Raw genomic sequence first — 19,098 nt, 5'->3', positions numbered from 1 at the left:
ATGTCTGAAGTGTACTTTACTGCCTATCTATACTACCTGTATTTTAGTAGCACTGATTTCTAAAATTGGGATTGATTTTCTGTGGGGCACAGCATACCTCATATTTTAATCAGTATGGCCAAATTGCTTCCAGAATTTTAAAAGATTTTACTTATTCACTTGAGAGAGAGAGAATGAGTGGCGGTGAAAGGTATATGGAAAGGGAGAAGCAGACTCCTCGCTGAGTGGGTAGCCCAGTGTGGCAAGGACCTGGAAAGGACTGAGGACCTGGAAATCATGACCTGAACTGGAGGCAGATGCTTAAGCATCTGAGCCACACAGGCACCTCTAGAATTTACATTGTGAAGAACCATGATTGAAATACTGAATTTTACTTCACCTTCCCAATAATGACTATTATTAGACTTACTTTTTATTGATTTAGTTTTGATAACCTTATAGGAGGAAAGAAAAATAGCATGTTTTGCTCTAATTCTCATTTATTTAATTAGCACTACATTTTAGTACTACGGCTTCCTGGGTTCTTGTGTTTTGACACTTTTTTTTTTTTTTTAAGATTTTATTTATTCAAGAGAGACACAGAGACAGAAGCAGAGACATAGGCAGAGGGAGAAGCAGGCTCCCACAGGGATCCCAATGTGGGACTCAATCCTGGGACCCCAGGATCATGCCCTGAGACAAAGGCAAACGCTCAACCACGGAGCCACCCCCTCATTCTATTTTGCCACATTTTTAATTGGTTGACTTGTTTATTAAACAATAACTTGTAAATTTGGTTTATATTATTAAGAGTAATCTTTTTTTTTATTACATGTTTTAAGTATTTTCTCCCAAATGCCACTTGTATTTTGTATCAGCATGGGTTTTTGTATGCAGTATATTTTTTAAGTATATTTTTTATTTTTTGCTGGCACTTCAGAAAAAGATATCTTTATATAGTCAGTTTATGTCAGCTAATTGCAGATGTTTTTGATAACTGGACTCCTTACATGAAACCACAAATCTAATATAGTTTAGAGTCAACCACAACAATACAATGTAATTAAAGGTCAGGCTCAACTGGACTTAGTGTCTAATCTCATCAGGTGCTTTCTGCCTCTGTCACATTTCTGAAATCCTCTTTTCTAAGAGTCTAAATGCAGCCATCTCCTAAAGAGATTATTGCGGTGGCCTATAGCAATTCTCCCGTCTAGGGTATCCTTCCTCCAATCAATTAACTATATTCTCCTCTCTCTCTCATCTCTGTGAGACACCATTTGTAGAATTTTCATACCTAAAAGCTTTCAAAGTCTCCCATTCAATTATAGGAGAAATATTCAAGTTGTTTATTATGATGACAAAGTCCCTTCAGAGTTAATCAGCCACTAATTTTCCAGTTTTTTATTTGACACTATTTCTCACATGTTCCATAATCAAACATACAAACTATTCACAATTCTGAGCAATATTTTGTACCTCTATGAATTTTGGAAATACAATTTCTATGTCTTAGAAGTATGTGTCTGAACTATAAAACTGGAAGAAATGGCCAAACTTGTCTTACACCATTGTGGGTTAAGTTGGCATTTTGCCTGAGGAGTAACAGGTATCAAAGGGTTGGCTATTCTCCTTTTCAATTTTACAGTCAATAAAAAGAGCTCTGAAAAAGAAAAAAAGAAAAGAAAAGAAAAGAAAAGAAAATAAAAGAAAAGAAAGAAAAGAAAAGAAAAGAAAAGAAAAGAAAAGAAAAGAAAAGAAAAGAAAAGAAAAGAAAAGAAAAGAAAAGAAAAGAAAAGAAAAGAAAGAAAAAGAGAGAAGAGAAGAGAAGAGAAGAGAAGAGAAGAGAAGAGAAGAGAAGAGAAGAGTTGAGTTCTGGATCTTTATGTTATATTTATGTCATATTTATGTCCTTCATTTATTTGTAGAGTCTGTGCTTGTTATAGATGATGATGATGATGATGATGATGATAGTGATGATGATAGTTAGTATCGAATGGAAACATTTGTATCTGGTATGTAGGACTGACTGTCCAGAACAGATGCTGCCAATTTTCCCTAACTGATTTCCTCTTTTTTTTTTTTTAATATGGAACACTTCATGAATTTGCATGTCATCCTTGCACAGGGGCCATGTTAATCTTCTCTTTATAATTTCAATTTTACTACATGTGCTGCCCACGTAAGCACTGATTCCTCTTTTCTACCTGACATAGTTTGAATTTTGTCCATGGACTTTAAACTTGTTGATTATATTATTGATTTGTGGGGTTTTTTTTCAGCTGTGAAGTTGCTTAAGATAAATAAGAAATGCATACTAGGTACATTAGGGACACCAATTTTCTGTACAAATAGATGAAATCTAATCACACAGCAAGGGCTCTGTAAGAAGGTCTCACAATAAGTTCAGAGGAGTGTCCTGAGACTTCAACTCAGTCTAGTAAGCAAGTCAAGGCAACTTGAAGCAACCTTCAGAACCTGCTGTCCAAAACAGTGTTCGCAGATATTTCTGTTCTCTTTTTGGTCCTGCTTCATCCTTAAGTTTAAGTTATAATTGGTCCAAAAAAAAAAAAAGTTGAATATGTTTCTTTTAGTTCTGCTTCTTCCAGTATTTTAATTTAACTGATAGAACATAAATGAGGTGCCCTCATTTTTCTTATGGCCTAGCCATGTCCTTTCATATCTCCAAATATCTCCAAAGTAGAATCCACTTTTTGCACACAACCCACCTGCTTGTATAATCATATAAACTAAGGAGATATATGTCAAATTGGTGATTCCCTTTTACATTGGACCTAATTTTTACTTGATTTGGCAGTTTTTCTTCAGAATTTAAATAATTCACTGGTTCAAATGCAGATGAATTTTCTTCTTTATTCCATGTTTTTCCATTCATTATGGAGTTATGAATGGAAAGGAGTTATGAAAACAGTGCTTACTGTCTTTACCAGAATTCCCATTCATTTAAAATGTATGTGAGCTTGCCTATCTCTAAATTTTGGAAGACAATTAGTGAATCCTAAGTTAACTCCACTGTAACAGAAAACTAAGAAAGTAAATAAATGTTTAAAGACATAAAACATTAATTCGTCTGTAGTTTACAGTGTTATTTTAACAGATATTCAGGCAGAACCCAATGAATCGATATAATGAAAGTGACAATCCTGATTAATATCACCATGAAGGACTAGGAAACATTGTTTCACACACATAAGAAAGTAAATGAGTAAAAAAAATTAAGAACGCTAAGTTGATGAGTAATATAATAGGCATAAGTTGATTTTCTTGGGTATTTGTGTTTGTTTAGGCATGTTCTTAGAAAATATTAGATTTTGATATACATTTATGACTTTCTTGAGCTCTTTATTTTGTGGAGATATACATACAGATAGGAGAAACAGACTCCATGCAGGGAGCCCGAAGTGGGACTCAATCCCGGGACTCTGGGATCATGCCCTGAGCAGAAGGCAGACACTCAACCACTGAGCCACCCAGGCGTCCCTGTTCATTGAATTTTTCATTCACAAATGTTCTTTGGAGAAAAAGAGAGAGGTCAGCAAACATTAACTGTTTGTCCACATATTATCTCTGACATAAAACCCCTCACAAACATTAATTCTCCTCTGTATGCATTCATAAAGTAAAGGTTGCACATGAAATAAACAGGAACATTAAATATACAAATACATAAGCAGTCATAAATGTTAAACCTATCCCATTTTAGCATATTCATAAGTCTATTTCTGCATAACAATTAATGCCTCATGCTGTTTCAGCACCAACTTGGCAGATAATGAGACTCCTGTATATGAAAATGTAAATGATTTTACTGACCAAGTAACAAGGGACATATATTTATTTTTCATAAAACAACCTCGCCAGTAGGGTAGCAATTGCAAAAATTTTCTTTGGAATAAATTAAAAACCTCTTTCCTCAGTAAAAAGAAACATTACTGAACACCTTACTAGAAATCTGATAAGATAAATTTACACAGCAGGTCAAGTCACTCCTATTGTCAGCAACATGATTTATAATGCATGTGTCTTGTAGGACATCTATTAATACAGATATAATCCTATAATCCCTATCCGTCAATGTGAGTACCATAATAGGGTTTCTGTTTAGTGGATCTCAATCTTGCAAAAGCAATGTTTTAGGTGTTTCAAATGAGCATTTGCTACATAAATGTTAGTGTATATGGACTGAGAATTGGTATAACTGAATTAATTCAGGCTTATAATTATATCTGAAACTATTTCAAAGTATTCCAAATCCATGTAACAGATCTCTCTTAAAGTTCTGTCCTCACTATCTGTTGAAACTTGGTCACATTTCAAACTCAGTGTGAAGATAGCCTCCATGTCCTAACCCTGTTCCTGTTCTTTCTTTTTCTCAAATACTGTGTGGGTTTTATTCCCCCTTTTTCCCCATTCATCGGCTTACTCAATTATTCATTAGTTTGTCCAATCATTCCATCAAAACAATATTTTTTCAAGTTTTAGGTGAGGTATACTAGTAGCCTCTAACTTTTTAAAAAATAATTAATTTCTTATGGAGATTAGGAATTAATAATACACATAAAAATGTAGTAAGTTCTACAACTGATAAAAGGTCAGTTTACAGGAAAGCATAGGAAAAGTTTTTGGGGTGATTAGGAGATATGTAATGGAACATTTTACTTAAATTATATTTTAAGGTTTAAAATTAAATTGAAATTTTGAGAATACATACAGGAAAAGTGAAAAGTTTAGGTTAGGAGAATAGTGCATAAGGACACAGCAATGAAATATCATGGAGTGGTATAGAGCTACAAGTATTGAATATGGCAGAGTAGCAGAAAGGCACAAGGAAATCTGGTAATGTGACTGGAAAAGAAAGTAGGCACTAGATTATAAAATTACTGTATGCTTACAGTTTACACTTATAACTGGGGAAATCATTAACGAATATTTAGCTGCCAATAGATTTAATCACATTTGGATTTAAGGAAATTAACCATGTAACTAAAGAAAAGTAAATAATAAAATGCTATTTTATCTCCGCTGAAAACTATGATTTAATACAATTTTTATAAAGCTTGAGAATGGGGCACCTTGCTGGCTCAGTCAGCTAAGCATGTACCTATGGTTCAGGTCATGATCTCCAGGTCCTGGGATTGAGGCCCATGTGGGGCTCCATGCTCATAGGGGACTCTACTTTTCCCTCTTCCCCACACCCTGCATGTGCTCTCTGTCTCTCTCTCTCAAATAAATAAATAAGTAAAATCTTAAAAAAAAAATAAAGCCCAAGAACAGGCAAAACTGAACACTGCATATTTAGGGATATATATATATATGTGTGTGTGTGTGTGGTAAATACATTACAAAAAACATATGTATTTAAAACACAAAATTCCTACTATCCTCAAAGAATAGTGTTTACCTTTGAGGGAATAATAGGTAGAAAGGATTTCATTGAGTGCACAGGTAGCAGTGTGCTTAAGAAGTTTGAGATTTAAGTTAGGTACCACTATCATGGACGGTTATTCAAATATCACACTTTATCACATTAATATATATTCTAAGTTTCATATTTTATAAAACAAACTGCTTAAAATGAATGAAAATTTACAAATAAAATATGATATGTGAAAATATTAAAAAATGGATTACAAATATTACATTATAAAATATTTTTAAATGAATTACATGGGGAGAAAAAGAATTAAAAGCTAATTCAATATCTCAGGTAAGAACAGATGAGAGATTTGCCAGAAAAGTGAACTCTAGGCAAAGAAGTAGAAAGAAGTAGAGTTCAGTCAATGGTAAGAAAGAAAGGAAATCAGTAATGAAGAATGCCTGAAAATTCAAGGTCTGAGACACTCTAAAGAAGAAAGTGTTCATGAGTGTTTAACACCGCAGAAAAACTGGCATAGAAAAGTACAACTGGATTTGTAAACTGTAGGACCACTGGTCAATTTGGCCACAGCTTTTCTAGCCTTAGTGGAGATTGAATTCATACTGCAATAGGGGCTTAAGAACCTCTACTCTGGAATTGCTTGGGGGTGGTGATCTGGTTTGGAGGGCAGGTGCTAGAGTTCTTGTGTTGACATTGTGATTATAGGAAAACTTCAAATTTTAAATATCAACTACAGATCAAAAATTTATATTGTTAAAATACTTTTAATAACACTTATATTTCTTTTTTAAGTACCAATTTTTGAATAGAATCATCACCATCATCATCATTGTTAGTATTATTATATTGCTCTTTGAGGTGATTTTAGGAAGTGTTGATGGGAAAGGAATTACTCTTATGGCACTAAGATAGTTGAGGAAGAATCAGGACATAAGAAGGAGAGTTAGGGAGAGACAATATAAGGCAATGGCTTAAATTATGGACTTTGAAGCTAGTTCCCTAATTTGAATTCTGGCTCCATGTACTCATGAATAAGTACAGTTCAGTTAGTTAATTAACTTTTCTTTGCCTCAGTTTCTTTGACCATAAAGATACTACCTATATCATAGCATTGTGAGGATTAAAATAGTTAATATGTAATAGAATATTGTCTGGCTTATAGTAATCTATTCTAATTATTATTATTTTAGTGAAGTTGTGAAGACACTGTAATTGCTTGTCCTTTCTGCTCTCTATATAGCTAAGAAATATTATGCAACACTTGTAAGTAAGATACATGGATGACTGTATATCATTTTAATGTCATATTGGAACATGAAAGTCACCATTGAAGAATTATTTAATTTGCTAAGAGAATATACATTTGTTTGATTTGCCATTTCTATTGATTAGAGCTTAAGCTCTGTGAAATTACTTATTAACTTGCAGAATAATGACAGTTGCAAATAATTTCTGCCTAGTGGGAAAGAGAAACAATAATGTTTAAAATTTACTTCTTTGTAGGTCATTAACCAGCTTTGTCTTTAACTTTGCAAGTTCATTTCAGGATGCTTATTCTTAGTGACTTTAATCTCTTTAAACTACTTTACCATCCTGCTGATGCGCATTTGTGAGAAAAATTACATGGTATGTGCTCAATGTACATTTGTGTGATTCATGATTTTTACTCATTATTTCTTGTTTGTATTAGCATCGTGCTCTTACTTTGGAAAATGTATGCCCATTTGTTTATAAGTCACTTTTACCTACTTTCCCATCTTGTATAGTAGCAGTAAGCCAGTATAAAATAAGGTTCAATAAGAAATGTAGTGGTGTTGAAAGCAGGCAATCCTTATCTGGATATGGAAATATTACGATAATATTTAGAGAACTTATTTCTTATATCTTAGGAAAAGTCAAGCTGCCCCAATTACTCAGGTAACTATTGCTTCTATATTTTGTTCCAATATGTGAAGGCCTGCAGGACATAGCATGCCCTAAAGCTTCGACATCTTTCTATAGCATGCTCCCCTCTTTACGCCTTTTGAAACATTGAAGGGCTCCCATTTTTTTTCTGTCAAGGTCAAAAGCCTTATCACTAGGATTTTGTTTAATACGGGCATGCAGCAAGCTTTCTTTCTCTTTTTATGTAAGGTATTTCGGAATGATTATACCAGATGAAACCCAGATCAAATAAACCTACTCAATCTCTTTCTGAACTTCTTTTGTGGACAGCCTGCTCTCCGTTAGACAGTATGTCTTGAGTTAATGGGTATACAGTGAAGAGAAAGAATGAGTAACAGGTGGGTAGAGGATAAACAAACATTCCTTAATTCCAAGTACCCTGAAAAATCCCTCACATGTAATCTTCACCAAACGTGATCTTCCTTCATTATTTAAAGGCCTTAGTGCCAACTAAGTTGAGTCATCTCCTTCTCATAATTAATTATTTCAGTCACCTTGAGATTATACTTGGGAGTGAATGGTGATGGAGAAGTGAAAACAGAGAAAAATGTTTTGGTTAGATTGCGTCAGTGCAAAAAAAAAAAGACAATTTATAAAAGAAGGTATTTAACAGGAAAAAATTCTAATAATAATAGGGGAGAACTGAGATTAAGAAGTGAAAGAATAAGTCTTGAATAGTTGGAGCAACATCTGCTCTTCTAAGATTAGAAGTAAACCAAGGTGTGTTGATAAAAATATAATGATGCCTTTCATTAGCCTTGCACTTTAGAATTCTTAAAGTACTTTACATAGAAGGGCCATGTTTGACATTGATTGCATCATCTCACATTATTTTACTTAAATTAAAGCCAAAATGTGTATTTTCTCCAATAATGTCTTTAAAAATCACTTTTGAAGTTATCTTCATCTTGGGATAATATATTTTTTCAATGAAATGATAAAATGATTATACTCTTACAAGTAAAACCTACGGCAGTGATACGTAGTGGTTAATACTTGTGCTCTATATTAAAATTCAATATCTACAATTCATTATTTGGGTGGCTTTGGGCGAGACATTTAATCTTGTATCTTAGTTTTCTCATCTATAAAATGAGAACAATAGTTTCACCTGTCTCATGTGAATGTTTCACTAATGCATGTAAAGCCATTTATGCTAAGCCCAGGGAAGTTCTCCGATACATAAAGAACTTTTATAAATCAACAATAAAAAGACAAATTAAAAATTAAAAATGGGCAAAAGAGCAGAAAAGGATATTTCTCCAAAGATATAAAAATATCCAATAAGTACATGAAAAGATGTTCAGTTTCACTGGGATTAGGGAAATTCAAATCCAAACCAGAAGATATCACTTCACACCCATCAGGTAATCTATAATCAAGAAGAAAGTTAATAAAAAGTTATTGGTGAGGTGCCTGGGTGGCTAAAGTGGGTAAAGTGTCTGCTTTCTGCTTACGTCATGATCTCACAGGGTCCAGGGATCCAGCCCAGTGTGGGGCTACCTGCAGAGCAGGGAGCCTGTTTCTCCCTTTCCCTCTGCTTGCTGCTTCCCCTGCTTGTGCACTCTGTATCTGTGTCAAATAAATAAAATATTTTTAAAAATTATTGGCAAGGATATAGAGAAATTGAAAACTTAGAGTCTCTTGTGGGGAATGTGAAATGGTGCAGCTGCTCTAAAAAATAATCTGGGGACACCTGAGTGGCTCAGTGGTTGAGCGTCTGCCTTTGGCTCAGGCTGTGAACTCCGACCAGGGATGGAGTCCCTCATCCGGCTCCCTGTGAAGAGCCTGCTTCGCCCTCTGTCTATGTCTCTGCTTCTCTCTGTGTCTCTCATGAATAAATCAAATCTTAAAAAACAAAAAAGAAGGAAAGAAAAAGAAAAATAATCTGGTAGGTCTTCAGAACCTTTAACAGAATTCCTATATAACACTTCATTCCTGGTTACATATAAAAAAACCCAAAAAAACAAAAAAACAAAAATATTATGTCCACACAAAAACCTGTAAACAAATGTTCATAGCAGTTATTCATAATGGCCCCGAAGTGTAAACAACTTAACTGTCCATCAACTGATAAATAGAAATATAAAATGGGGTGCTATCCACGTGATGTAATATTATCCATGTGATGTATTATTGGTAATAAAGACAAGTGAAGTACTAGCACATGCTGTAACAGGAATAAATCTTGAGAACATTATACCAAGCAAAAGAAACTAGTCTCAAAAGCCCATATATTGCACGATTCCAATAGGGGGAGAGTGACTATTAATAGACAGAGGGTTTCTTTATAAAATAATAGAAGTGTTTGAAAACTGATAATGCTGATGGAAGGACAGTTCTGTGAATATACTAAAAAGCCCTGAGTTGTACACTTTAAAATGGTGAATTGTATTTTTGGTGAATTACTACCTCAATAATGTGTTTTTATAAAGCATAAAACATTTGGAAGCAGGAAAATGTTTACTCATCCGTCCAACAATTATTTGTTGATCATCTACCACTGCCAGATAATGTTCTACTTGTAGTGACACTGGGTTTTATTACTTGTAAAATGTCACTTTTCCATTGTATCTAGAAATACATTTACATTTCATGGAAATTTCAGATTTAACAAGATATTTGGAAAATCATAAGGCTGCGAGGGACCACATGGGACCAGTATGATCTCAAATAAACTACATCATCTTACAGTTAATGAGAGAGATCTCAAGTGAATTGCTCAAAGACACACAGTTTTATTAAACTATTAAAAAGCTGAGTCTTAAAATTTTCAGTGCAATTTTTATTCTTATACTTTACCTTCTTTTTGTGTGTTCTAGAAATGTTGAAATCTTACACACCTTCAGCAATTAAGATATAATGGAATTTTAAACAAGCTAGTTTAAAAATGAGGTTGTTGGCCAAAATCAAAGCAGAACTTGTGGGAACACATTCTGGACAATAAACAAGTAAAATAAAACAGTGCAATCTAGACTTTTACCCCATGTTTTAAAGAGACTTGAGAAGTTTCTAGTTTATTTACTAAAGATAGATAGATTATTTATTTATTTATTTATTTATTTATTTATTTATTTATTTGACAGAGAGAGTGAGGAAACTCAGGAGGGGAGCAGAGGGGAGAGAGAGAGAATCCTGAAGCAGGCGCCCCTCTAATTGCAGAGCCCAACATGGGTGGGCTCAAACCAGGACTCAGATCATGAACTGAGCTAAAGTCAAGAGCCAGCTGCTTAACTTACTGAGCCATCCAGGTGCCCCAGGAAATTATCTAGTTTAGTCTATCTAATTGGAATTACTTCTTCAATATCTATGTCAAGATTTGGACCATTTTTTCCTTAAATCTCAGTGGTGTACTGTTCTTTTATAAATTATTTTAAAAATGAACTTCAAGGAAAAATTGAGTTTCAAGGAATGTCAAAAACACTAAGAATTATTAATTAAAATTTTAGGTTATAATATTTAATGTATATAATATGCATATTATACAAATGTACCATATTATACAATATGTACCATATTTGTACAAAATCTTATTATTAGTCACAGTGTAGATTAACACAATAATAGCAACTAAAACTAGTATTTGAAGGGAATTACATATCTTTCAAATCTAATTTTGATATATATTATATATATAATTTGATATATATTATCTTGGCTTTTAAAAATAAGGCAAAAGGCATTATAGATTACTATATATTTTTTCTTCTTTGGTCAATAAGATAAAGCTATTTTCCACTAATATTTGATATTGGAGAGTTAATGGTTGGCTTATGTTATTCTGTTCACTCAAGCTGATTCTTGGAGTTGGTAAGTTTTTCATCTATTGATCTGTCAGAAAAGTGGACCTGGGACCTGAGGCTCCACTGACTCGTATCTCTGTAGTCCAGGCTGCCAAAAGACACATTTACTATGAGAAGTTTATAGATATTGATGTTGTTTATATTAAGTTATGTTTACTATCCAGTTTTATTTGTACTAAGTTGGAATACATTACTCATATTTCTGGCTTCTGGAAGTAAAATAAAGCAATAATTCTCAGGGCATTTTAAGACTTCAAAAGTAAAAGACAAGAGTGTCAATTTACTGTGATGAATTTCAAGTGAGTTCATCCAACTGTTCACTTTTTATTCTAAACGATCTAGTAAAATAATATTCTTTCCTAAGTCAAATGATGTTTCAGCCTGCTGACAGCTAAACCATCACAAACCACTAAAGGCTTTTTACTTGTGGAAGCATGACATACAAATACACACCATATCACTGGTTACTTAAAAACCAAGCTTTAGAGTCTTTGAGAAAAGTTGGAATTTCAAGTTTTCGATATTTAATAACATCTTTCCCCATAATCTTGCTGAATAATTGAGAAAATGCACTTGCCAAAGAGGAAGGAGTATATTATTGTATCCTTACAGTGGTATCTATCAGAACATATGACAAACCTTATTAAGAAGATGATGTCCTAATTGTTGTCCATATTTTATTTATGCTTTTTCTAGTTCTGTATCAAATTTATAAAAGTTTAAAATGTAAAACTTAATATGATAATGATGATCATAATATAAGTATATATGAGTATGATCTGTGGAAAATGTGGATTTACAAGACAATGTAAATTATGGTTATAGAGTTTACTGCTTAAAAATATAACCTTTCATCTGAATTAATATATGCAATGTTCATACATATGTCTATTTATGCATGTAAATTTATGCAGATATGTCTTAATCATTGACTATATAATAAAACCTAATTTTAACATCATCAATTTTCTTCTAGTTAAATTGCAATATATTCATTTGAAAAGTATCTTCTTGTACATTTTATGTTATCCTCTGTCTCCTTGTCATTTAGTTATCCCAATTTTTCCTATTCATTACCAGAAGTAAAAATAGAAAACTATAATTGATAATCAGCTTATTTTCCTTTCAAATAAAACTGGAGAAGAAACTGAATTCCATCTCTACCCATATATTTGGAAAACTCTTCATGTTCTTTTAACTTTAGATCCCATTAAAATATAAATTGCCCTTAAAAAATGCTTAGAATAGGATAATATCTGTTTGGAAACTTTATTCAGTCTCCCAATACATCTGCTTAGATTTAGTATTGATGAAATAGTCTATTTTGCTTTAAAAGTCTACTCTTCATTATTTACAAGAATACTTTTTCACCATTTGTAAATTATATGACATCATTAAAATATCTTTTTTTTTATGTTGCTCAAATGAATACTACCTCATATATAAAAAGAGCAAAGAATAGTTATAAGTGGTTATTGGGATAAAGCCCACCACCTAAAGTCTAGGGTTTATTGAACATAGTAAAGTCAGGATCTGAATCCCATTCTTCTGATCTTTCTGATTTCTGCTTACTATTATCCAGCAACTTTTAATGATGGTGTGCTGTTTTAAATATTTTGCAATCATATATGAAAATAGGATACATTTGCCCTACTATTAATTTTTCTGTTTGTGCCCTTTGTGTTGGACAAAATACTTTGTATTTATTCTACATATTTATTCCTTGATAGCCTGATGACCTTAAATAAAAAATGATTTTATTTTATTTTTTTATTAATTTTTTTGGGGGGTAGATTGTGAGCAGAGAGGAGGAACAGAGGGAGACAGGGAGGAAGAGAATCTTCAGCAGCCCAGAGCATGATGCAGAGCTCAGTCTCATGACCTTGAGATCATGACCTATACCAAAATCAAGAATCAGATAGTTAACTGGCTGAGATATCCAGGTGACCTCAAATTGACTTTAAATAAGAGTAAGTTTCACTTGAAATATTAAAAAATATTGGAGTGCCCGGGTGGCTCTGTTGGTTGAGCATATGACTCTTGGTTTCAGCTCAGATTATAATCTCAGGGTGAGAGGCAGCCCTAAGTGGGCTATCAGCAGGGAGTCTATTTGAGGAATCTCTCTCTACCTCTCCCCCTTCTGCTCCTCCTCTTGCTCACATGTTCCCTCTCTCTCTTAATAAAAATAAACATCTTTAAAAACTAAGAAATACTAAAAAATATTAAATATAAATCTTGATTATGAAATGAGTCTATTAAAAACTTAAAAATATACACACAGCATATATGGAATCTTTGTTACCTGTTGAACAGTTTTGAAATAACTGATTAAAAGAAACTGATAAACTTTAAAGATCATGATAGCACCCTATATGTATGTATTTACAACTATATTTTAATATAGAGGTATGAAAAGTAAAATTGAGCCCAATATAAATATTTTTAATTATTGTGGGATAGGGATAATATATTTCACTCCAAATTATTAATATTCATTAGATTTCACATAAGTCAATAAAAATTTATAACAGCATATTAAAATATTAATCTTTGAAATTCTTTATTCATTTTTTCTTTCTTTCAAATATCATATTCATGTACCTAAAATGAAAAAGATGTGATATGCCTGGCTGGCTCTTTTGGTAGAGTATGCAACTCTTGATCTTGGGGTTCTAATTTCAACACCCATATTGGATATAGAGATTACTTAAAAATAAAATCTTTAGGAAAATTTTAAAAAGTGATAATGTTGCTATATATTAAGAACTAAGAATACAGAAATGAACAAGTAGATGCAATTTATTACCTTGTGAAATATATAATCTAGCTCTGTGCACAGTATTTTTCAAAGATTTGTTTATTTATTTATATTCGAGAGAGAGAGAGAGAGCACAAGAAGGGGAGCAGCAGCAGGAGAGGGAGAAGCAGGCTCCCCCCTGAGCAGTGAGCAGGATGCCAGGCTCTATCCCAGGACCCTGGGATCATGACCTGAGCCAAAGGTAGATCATTAACAGACACAGCCACCCAGATGCCCCTGGCTCTGTACATAGTTACATCTTCAGAGTAACTTGGGGTCTTGGGGGAACACCTAATACTCTATTAGAAGTTATTTTTTCCTGGAATTCTGTCTGGTTGTATAATACATTTCTTTTTTTTTAATAAGAATTTTTTAAAATTTTTATTTATTTATGATAGTCACACACAGAGAGAGAGAGAGGGGGGCAGAGACACAGGCAGAGGGAGAAGCAGGCTCCATGCACCGGGAGCCTGACGTGGGATTTGATCCCGGGTCTCCAGGATCACGCCCTGGCCAAAGGCAGGCGCTAAACCGCTGTGCCACCCAGGGATCCCATGTATAATACATTTCTTAAAGCATTCCTTTAAGGAAATGATCTGCCCCATCTGAACTCTGCCCTACCTACAAAGAGCAGACTGACTTTACCCTCCAGCAAAGATAGATGTATCATGTTTCTTATGAACTATAATCAATCCCTCTACCTTTTATTCTTCTTTTAAAAATTGTTAAAGATCTTTATGCACAAGTATAGTCCTTAACTGAAAACTGAACAATAAAAGAAAAATCTAAAAGAGAAGCATAAAAAGAAATTAGTTTCATAATATGGGATTCATTACCTCACTAGAAAATATAAATATTTTATATCAGTTCATGAAGTGCAAATTACTTTTCAAAGATTGTATTTATTTATATGAGAGAGAGAGAGAGATAGCACTAGCAGGGGGCAGAGCAGAGGAGGAGGGAGGAGAAGCAGATGCCCACTGCGTGGGGAGCCTGAAGTAGTGATTGATCCCAGGACTCAAAGATAATGATCTGAGCCGAAGTCAGATGCTTAACCAACTGAGCCACACAGATGCCCCAGGGGTGCAAATTATTATAATAAAATGAAACTTTCATTGGCATAAAAAATTAGAATTTGTTTTCACTTGACCGAAAGCATGTTATTGATTTCATTTGTTGAAGAACTGTACTTTGTAAATTGGAAAGGGTTCTGTAGCCAAAAAGTTTCTGGCTTTCCTTTCTTCTGACATCAGATAAGAAGCCCTATTAATACTGTTCTAATAATATAGTAATATTACTTATTACAGAAGGGAATTCTATAGATTAAGTGATTGAAACAAATATTTGGGAACTACTCACAAATTATGAAAATCTTTTTGATGTGTGTTTATAGGATATTTTGTAACATTAATTCCTTCTTGATACTTTGTTAGTTCTGTTGCTATAGCATCAATTCAAGACAATAGCAATTACAGAAATATTTATATCTACTAGACAATAAAGAAAGCCTAATACACTTTTAATAGTAGATTCTGTTTGTGTTGTGATTTTATACAGCTATATGCTATATCTCTGTGTTTTAGAAATAGCTCAGTAAAAGAAATGAAGATAAAATTAAAATATTCAAATGAAGCCATCTTTAAAATGAACAGAATACTTTTCCAGTAGATGAATATTATTATTCTCTTCAACATCATCAACATCAAGAAAACGGAAGGATACGTTTCTTAAAATAAAATGCTCTTCAGTTTGGATATAAAAACCTAAAAAGGAAACATTTGAAGAGCATCTGAATAGAAGAAATGGACTGTATCTAAAATGGACCCTTAAAAAGCTTATAATTTTCATTGCATACTCTGTGATTATGCTTAATTAGTCTTTGAAACTGTCATAAGTGCATATTTAAATGTGGTTATTTTATGAGCCCTAACAATTACAGAGCTCTGTGTAGTCAAACTGCAATCGCATGAGTGAATAATTATGTGTTATAGTATTACTATTTATTATTCATCTCTATCGGTTTATTCAGTGTAATGCTAATATCCTGTTTGCACATGACACTAAACACAAAAGTCAGTTTTTTAAAATCCCATTCAAATCAACTTAGTCTTAGCCACCAGACTAGAATTGTACCAATGACTGTGAGTTAGAAACAGATGACTGACTGTAAGGACTCGTAAGCTTAATTTAGTGACAGGGGAAGTAAAGAAAAACAAAAACATGTGGAAAAAAAAAGAAAAAACAAAACAAAAACAATAGGATGTTCCTTTCTATGGAGGCTTCCACATGCTTCCTTCCTGCTTGTGATCATCCAGCTTTGGTGTCCTTCAAGCCACTCATTGTATTCAAGCTTCATTTCTTTCATTTACAAAGAAATGCAGAAAATCAAATTTTGCTTTTTTTTAACTTGACAATTGTATACTAACTTAAACTCATTAACCACATCACTGTAGGTATATAAGATACTGAAAAGTAGTAACAGGAAGGAATGAATTATCATAAGAGAAGATAACATTCAACACAATTTTTTTTTCTAATTATCACATAATAGTGCTGTGAAAACTATAAATGAAGGGAACCTTGTTTTAATGACTTAGAAAAGCAAAGCAATTAAATTCTGTGTATTCTCCCAAAGCAAACTCTAATTTATGGGTGATTGGAAGGGTTATTAGTAAAGATAGAAAAGAGCATGCTGCTAGCTAGGAACCATAAGAAATGTCAGATATTCCAAAACTATGTACAGAAATCATATGAAGTTTTCTTTTTCTCCGGCATTGCTATAATGGCTCTGAAGGACAAGTGAATGATGTATAGGATTTTTAGGGTACCAGGCTAACAGCGTAGCTACTCTCACCTGGATGTGGGGAAGCTTTCTGCTCCAGTTCTGAGACCTTCACCTTTCAAAGCTACTGATTGAGCATGGGAGCCTCTGATTAGTCCTATTGCCAAGCTTCTGCCTCTAGCATAAACATCGTGAAATGCTGCACGCCATGCTGGTAGCTGGGCAGAAATGAGAGTGAACTGAACAGGGAAATGAAAACAAAACAAAATAAAAACAAAAACTGAGGAGCAAAATATTCATGGAGTTCTGTGCTCTCATCTATGTTTTAGGTTTATAAAATCCATTTGTCTGAAGTAATGCATGTTTTGAAGTGTCCTGGACATCAGAAATCTGATTTGGTATAATAGATAAAATGTAATCACTGTATAATCATAAGCATAATAGATAGAACACCTGATTTTTAGTAAGACAGCACTAGGCTTAAATCCTCATTCCATTATGTTCTTGTTATTGTTCTTCAGTAAATTATTGAACATCTCTGAGTCTTAGTTTTATCATTTTTAGAATGGGTATTATGCATATGTTGTTGGAGTTTTGAAAGGATTAATTTAAATAAGTATGTTTGATACCTAGAACTATGCCTGATATATACTATATACACTTAGCTTGTATACCTCTACCACCAGTAGTGAAAAGCATTGCTATTAAACACAATGGCAGAAGTTAGAGTTACCTCAGTTTCCCTTTTCCTTTCTTATTCACCCAAAATACATATAGACCTCTAGTGAAGTGCCAACCTTTATTCTGGATCTCTCTTCTTGCCTCCTCTTCATGGCAGTTCAACAACTAGTCTTTAAATTAAATCTTGGTTTTTATTTGCTCAAAAACTTTCAAAGATACAACAATATACTCAATATAAAAACCTGAATCCTTAAAAAATTCTCAAGAACTTTGGAAAATTGGCTCTGCTTAAATCTCTAGTCTTATCATCCACCTCTCTTCCTTTCTGCCCCACTATCCCATCACACTTGAATTCCCTAAACAGAATAAGCTCCTTCCCACCTCAGATCATTGGCTCATTATGAACATTCCTTCCCTAAACAGAATAAGCTCCTTCCCACCTCAGATCATTGGCTCATTATGAACATTCCTTAGCCAACTCATCATCTGATGAATTCTGACTCATCCTTTACAACTCAGTGTAAAGCATTCCTTGTTAAAGAGGTTTTCTCTATTTTACTCTTCCATAGCATCATTGTATTGTCCTTTATAGCAGTTGCCATATAAATACATATATGCAAATATATATGCATATATATAATTGTCATCTATAATAATAATTTTTTTGCATCCAACATATTCATCTTTATTCCAAGGACAATCTGTCTATTTTGATCACCATTGTATTTCCAGTACCACCTACTATAGTTCCTGGTACAGAGTATTCAACAGTCACTCACTCTTTTGCTCATTCACTCAACAATAAATGCTATGCACTTAAGGTATAGAAGTTTAAAGAAATGCTACCAACAAGCTACCACAGTAATGGTAGAGGAGAAATCAACAAAACAATAACAAAATCAAAAATATAAACCCAGAAACTAATAAGTATTCTAAAGGATATAAAACAGTGTAAAAGTATACACTTTTGGAAGCAGTACCACTTTATATAGAATACTCAGAGATGAGGGATTCCCAGGTGATTCAGTCATTTAAGCACCCAACTCTTGATTTCAGCTCAGGTCATGATCTTAGGGTCATGAAATCAGGCCTGTGGCCTGAGTTGGGCTCTATGCTCAGCAAGGCATCTGCCTGCCATTCTCTCCCTCTCCCTCTGGCACTTCTGGCACTCTCTCTCTCTCTCAAATAAATAAATATTTATAAAAAAGAATATTCAGAGATGAGAACTCTGTGGAAGTTGACATCTGAGCAGACATCTGATTGAGGCAGAAGAGAAAGGGATATAACTATTTGGTCGTAGAGTGTTTCTGGCAGAGGGAAAAAAGAGCAAACACAAAGGTCATTAGATAAGATGCATGGTGTAGTCAAAAAGCAGTAAGATATATGTGACCAGAACTATGTGAATAGAGAAAATAATGATAAGAAATGAGATTTAAAAGAAACTTAGAAGAAACCATGTGCAGTCTTCTAGAATCGCTGAATTCGTGAGTGCTGAGTGCTAAAAGTCACAACCCTAAAAGACTATCCAAAGGAAATATATGAATATATTACAATGTTCTAGATATTTCATCAGGACACAATACATTTCCACAGAGAATACTTATTCTTTCATAAAGGGTTCTGCAATAGAATTGTGAAGACCAGTCACGAAGACATAAAAAGATAATTAACTATATAAGGAAGTTTATGATGATGTCACATGATCCTAAATAAAGGA

The 19,098-nt window shown here is 33.4% G+C and overlaps 1 protein-coding gene and 1 non-coding gene across 2 annotated transcripts in view; both read right to left on the bottom strand.

The window, feature by feature from the left end:
• The window catches only part of KLHL1 (kelch like family member 1), a 362,820-nt gene that overhangs the window by 175,916 nt on the left and 167,806 nt on the right, over nt 1–19,098 (bottom strand). The window lies entirely within an intron of this gene.
• Nucleotides 2,060–2,166, bottom strand: LOC144288188 (U6 spliceosomal RNA). Its single transcript, XR_013356162.1, has one exon. It is a non-coding gene; the product is annotated as a U6 spliceosomal RNA (small nuclear RNA).

This window comes from Canis aureus, chromosome 17 (genome assembly GCF_053574225.1).
Source record: "Canis aureus isolate CA01 chromosome 17, VMU_Caureus_v.1.0, whole genome shotgun sequence".
Classification (NCBI taxonomy): Eukaryota; Metazoa; Chordata; class Mammalia; order Carnivora; family Canidae; genus Canis; species Canis aureus.
Note: the sequence above shows the minus strand (reverse complement) of the source record. Positions and strands in the feature narration are given on the sequence as shown.